At 38.4% G+C, this 6,000-nt stretch overlaps 1 protein-coding gene across 1 annotated transcript in view; it reads left to right on the top strand.

Moving 5' to 3' along the window:
• Positions 1-426: 426 nt before the first annotated feature.
• ABHD18 (abhydrolase domain containing 18) overlaps positions 427-6,000 on the top strand; it is a 143,388-nt gene continuing 137,814 nt past the window's right edge. Inside the window, exon 1 of the mRNA XM_085641528.1 lies at positions 427-562. The gene's annotated coding sequence lies outside the window, so the exon portion shown is untranslated. The remainder of the gene's footprint in view (positions 563-6,000) is intronic.

Raw genomic sequence — 6,000 nt, 5'->3', positions numbered from 1 at the left:
TATGAGAAACAGTGCTCATTATTAAACCCTCTCTCTTTGAGGAAGGGAAGACACTGCCGGGGTCCGCACGTTGAATCTACCCACCGAACACATGTAGGGAGTGAGCTGCTCTGTTTTACTCTTTCGTTCCCCCCCAAGTCCCTTTGTTCTACGCCATTACAAAAGGCGCTGTATAAATACCACTCCTGTAACGGACGGACAGACGCTGCCCAAATAAAGGATGGAGCGTGCAGGCGTGCACGCACACAGCAAACATCACCGGACCTCGTGCTGCTGGCGGGTATTTTCCGGAGCATCTAAGAGGTCGCTTCCCGTGCAACGGCAGGGGCGGTCTCTTCTGGGTCATCCTGTTTAGGGCCGGCCTTTTTTCTGCAAACCAATCGCATTGGTTTGGTGGGAGGTACAGCTCCAAAGGCTCCACTTGTACCGCCCCTTACCTTGTCACTCCGTTTGAAACCAGGTTTTTCGATGACCTCCCCCTGACATCAGAAACTGAAGTTGGTTGGATTCGATTTAGATGAGAGATAGAGGTAGTCCGATGTAGAAGCATTTCTGTTAGGAGGTAAGACCCAGGCTTGGGAGCTTTCTGCAATACTCGGGCAATTTCTCGTGTAGCGTGTTGGGGATAAAGGGCACCTTCATGTTATAAAAAAAATCCCAGCCTGCACAGCATTTGAAGTCATCTTGTGACAGACTGCAGTATTTGATTTGGAGCACTATTGATAGTGTTTCCACACACCCTTCCCCCTCACATGATGAGTTTCCAGAGAGTACAGTCAGCACGCTGATCCCATACTCTGAGCATATGATTCGCTCAGCATGTCCTAGAGAACAGCCTGGTCGGTGAGTAGTCAGGACTCTGGTCTGATTTTTCATTTCCAGGTTTTGTAAGTGTATTAATTCACAAGGGATTTTTACGTCAAAACGAGGGTTCGGTTGTTACTCTAGCGAAAAGGTAAGATTAAGATCAGACCCACGATGGGCAAAGATTGAAAAGCAGAGCCCGACATTCAACATATACATTTTAAAAATAAATAAAAAATCTGCAGCAAAGAAATTGGCAACAAGGACAAGTGACAGTAAATCTGTTTTAGGTTACTTAATTGGCACAAAGAGGCTCCGTTTTAAATATCTGACAGGGTTAAAACACCGGTTGCAGAGATGTTCGTGCGTTGAGGATCTTATAGTAGTAGTAAAATAACTCGTGGTTAACACAGTTGTGGGCGAGTTCTGTGTTTTGTCCAGCCATAGTTTTGACTCGCTGAGGGTTAATGTGCCTGTCACAAAGCACATTGCTTAATATGCAGATCTCCTATTTGTATTTATGTATATAGGTAAGTAGGCTAGTGCTTATGACACAGATCATGTTGTTATTCCCAATTCATAAGATGCAATCCTTCTAATACAGCACAATCATTTATCCAGAGTTGCATGCAAACTGTAAGTCATGGGTTTAGATCCACTTTTTGTTTTTCCCAATCTGTTGTTATTCTAAGATTGCATAAGAAGGGTTAATTTTTGAAGTAATGAAGTCTTTTTAATACAGACAACCACAGTCATTACATTAAATTTTATATCCTTACTCAGTTTTTCTCCCAAACCATGCATTCTTAACATATAATGGCTACAAATATGGACAATATGTGATGATGCCTCCACTTATGATCCTCATTGTGTTTTGTAACATTTCCTGTCCCAATTTACACACTTGTAGGATTTATTGTACCTTTGTGTGTGATGTAAAGTGCTTGGACGACCTACACAGGGATGTGTAGCGCTGTAAAAGGATTAAACAAAAAATAGTAGGTGCCATTTCAACCATTATTTGTGCAATTACTCATACAGATACATTTAGCATTCTTACATTGCACGCACATCTGTAACATAAGGAGGAGAACAAAGTCAAAAATCTGCATCCAAGTCTCAGTGGCTCCAAAGTACTTAAGTTTCAAAAGAGAACTTTATTTAAAAGTAAAGAGGTGTCAATATACAATACATATGATTAATCATCAAACAATACATCACAAATGTATTCCAGTGTAAATACATAAATGAAAATAAAGGATAAAAATCATAACAATGAGAACGTAAGAAATAATATAATACATATTCACGTAATAGTTAGAGGGCTAGCTATAAAAATTATGGGGGTTTAAGTACTTCTTGTTGGGAAGGGTTTAGTGAGGAATGTTGTTTGGCACAAGTATCAAAAAACGTTGTAACAGGTGACCATAGCTGAATTCGCTTTGTAACTATAAATGTGGGTGAGGTGGAGAATGTATCTAATCTAAGGTTGTGGCATTTATCATACCACCAGGCCTTGTATGAAATTTTCGTTAAGTCCTTCCAATTTCTTGTTATTTGTTGAAAGGCAACCGCTATTAATAAATCAATTATTTTGAAATTAATCGCATTGTTATACCAAATTGGTGAATAGCTACCTAAATGTTTGTTACAGAAAATGGTGCACTTGTGCCAAAAATTACATTAATTTGAGACCAGACACGTTTCCAAAAATTATGTACTGGTGAACATGAGAATAGTATATTAAACAGATCAGCGTTTGGAGTTGTGCAAGACCAGCAGGTATCCAGTACATTAGAAAATCTTTTGTTTAAGATTTGTGGGGATAGTAGAAGCCTATTATTTATATATATATATATATATATATATATATATATCCACTCCAACGGTTCCTGGTTACCGAGTATTTTGCAGCGCTCCTCGTGGGTGCCTATCCCTGCGGCCGAACCACGCCGCTAAATATTCTCCAACAATCCCTCCAGCCTGGAAGAAATTGGGACGCACTCTCAACAACTTGATTTTACGCATTTAATTCTCTTAGCTTCAAAAGGGAACAGGCATACAAAGATCTACGCGTTTCGGTATCGCAGATACCTTGCTCACGATCAACTGTTGCTTTGGGTCCACCCCCTATAAGTTCAAATGTTGTTACATCATTTCCTGTTTGTGACCCAAGCTCCCTAGGCATTGTGGAGAATGTAGTGTTCGTGAATTCACACAATTGCTTCAATTAACATGTTTGTATTGCAAAACATTGTGTAGTGCACTATTTACAAAAACAAATGTATTATGTCCTTTGAAAGTCTCTGGCATGGTGCCCTTGCAATGTTTAAGTTCACATTGTCGCCCCTTCGGTGGGGTTTGTTCCCAAAATAAAGTTTTAAATCAAATCAAAAATTTTTTTTTTTTGGCCAAAATCATTCGCATTGTTTATGCTTTCTTTGCGTTGTTGCCCCTCCAGTGGGGAGACTGAAACTGTTACCTCTTTTTTTGGTGTATCTTTATTCCACAAGTTGGTAATTTACAAATTCTTCTTCTTTAATGTTTCATCACATGATTATGTATTATTTCAAATGTTGTTGCCGTGTGTTGTTCGGTGGCTTACAATGTGTTGATTATTTCATAATTTGGTTTGCTTTCATATCCCTTTACTTTACGAAGTTTAAAAAAATCTGATTACTCAAAGATGTATGTAAAGCTCTTCTGATTGGTTAAGACCGTGCGGTTGTAATGTTCGTAATTTGAGAATGTACCTTGATTCATTGCGGCGCAATTGTTTTTCCCGATCTCCCCCACGTTCTTTTTTGGGGATGGTTTCAATTCCAAAGAATTTTAGCTGTTTCCAGTCTCCCTGATGACATTGCTCCATGTGTTTAGCTACTGCGTTGGATCTGTCCTTGTGTATTGTTGCCCGGATATGCTCCAATATCCTCTTTTTTAATTCAAATGTTGTGCTCCCAACATACTTTAATGGGCATGGACATTCCAAAACATAAATGGTGTATTCTGTATTCTGTTTTACAGGTTATCAGTTGTCGGATCTCCCATGTTTTGTTGTTCGCCAATTTGATTTCTTTGGTTTGTTTGGCAATTTGGCAAGCTTTGCACATGTGACATTTTATGAAGCCTTTTGTTTTCAGCCAGGTGGTTTCCTTCTTCTTTCCTTTGAAATGACTATGAATTAGATGATCTTTCAAATTTTTCGCCCTCCTGTAGGTCACTGTGGGATGCTTTCCTACTAATTCTTTCACAGTTGTATCTAGTTGTAGAATCTTCCAATTTTTTCTTAAGATGTTCACAATTTTTTTGCTTTCCAGCGAAAAATCTGTTATCAGTCGAATTGTTTGTGATTCAGTTGTCTTTTGTTTACGAGATAAACATTCTTCTCTTGTTTTGTTGTTTGTTTTCTCCCAGCATTTTCTCACTATGTAACATCGTAATTATGGAAAAGAGTGCATATGCTGTGGAAGCACACCGTCAACTCTGGAATACCAAGTACTATGAAAAATTAAAGAAAAACCCCACTGTGGAAATAAAGGAATCATTGGATAACCGACTTCAGGAATGGGCAGGACAAGAACTGATAAATGAAGATGAACGAAGATATCTGACAGTGACACATCCAATCTTAGCTACAATTTACTTCCTGCCAAAACTTCATAAAGATCAAAAACACCCGCCTGGCAGACCAATCCTGTCAGCAAAGGGATCACTATTAGAGCCAATGGCAAACTATATTGATTTTTTTCTGAACCCCTATGTAACTCAACTCAGCTCCTACATACAGGACACAACGGATCTATTGAGACTGCTACAAAATACTCCCTGGCAGTCAACATATCAACTAATAACAATGGATGTAATATCCTTATACACAAACATTGACAATGATATGGGCCTGGAAGCGTGCAACTTCTTTCTACAAGATCGAAATATCAAATACTTTGAACATAACAAAATGCTCCTAGAAATGGTATCAATATGCCTCAATAAAAATATCTTTGTTTTTGGAGAAGAGATCTATCGCCAGAGAAACGGGACTGCAATGGGATTTTCATTCAGTCCCAGCTATGCCTGTTTAGCGATGGGATACTGGGAAAAGGAGATAGCGTGGAACACGAGTAATGATGCAATGGTCAACAAAATCGTCAGTTGGAAAAGATTTATTGACGATTTATTTATTATATGGGACGGAACAACAAATGAATTCCAGGAATATTTTGAAAGATTAAACAACAGTAACACAAATCTCAAATTCACATATGAAATAAGCAAAGAAAGAGTGATTTTCTTGGACACAGAAATTTATATCAAAAACAACCATATTCAAACAACATTGCATAGAAAAAAGACCTCAACCAATGCAACTCTACAAGCAACAAGCTTTCATCAAGAATCTCTAATCTCCAGCATCCCATACGGGGAATTCCTGAGGATTCGACGAATCTGCAGTGAGGAAGAAGAGTGGCGCAAACATGGAAACATCACCATAGAAAGATTCAAACAAAGAAAATATAACAACAACATAGTGAGAAAATGCTGGGAGAAAACAAACAACAAAACAAGAGAAGAATGTTTATCTCGTAAACAAAAGACAACTGAATCACAAACAATTCGACTGATAACAGATTTTTCGCTGGAAAGCAAAAAAATTGTGAACATCTTAAGAAAAAATTGGAAGATTCTACAACTAGATACAACTGTGAAAGAATTAGTAGGAAAGCATCCCACAGTGACCTACAGGAGGGCGAAAAATTTGAAAGATCATCTAATTCATAGTCATTTCAAAGGAAAGAAGAAGGAAACCACCTGGCTGAAAACAAAAGGCTTCATAAAATGTCACATGTGCAAAGCTTGCCAAATTACCAAACAAACCAAAGAAATCAAATTGGCGAACAACAAAACATGGGAGATCCGACAACTGATAACCTGTAAAACAGAATACACCATTTATGTTTTGGAATGTCCATGCCTATTAAAGTATGTTGGGAGCACAACATTTGAATTAAAAAAGAGGATATTGGAGCATATCCGGGCAACAATACACAAGGACAGATCCAACGCAGTAGCTAAACACATGGAGCAATGTCATCAGGGAGACTGGAAACAGCTAAAATTCTTTGGAATTGAAACCATCCCCAAAAAAGAACGTGGGGGAGATCGGGAAAAACAATTGCGCCGCAATGAATCAAGGTA

Source organism: Triturus cristatus, chromosome 2_2, assembly GCF_964204655.1.
Source record: "Triturus cristatus chromosome 2_2, aTriCri1.1, whole genome shotgun sequence".
NCBI lineage: Eukaryota > Metazoa > Chordata > Amphibia > Caudata > Salamandridae > Triturus > Triturus cristatus.
This window is presented reverse-complemented; position numbering and strand designations above follow the sequence as displayed.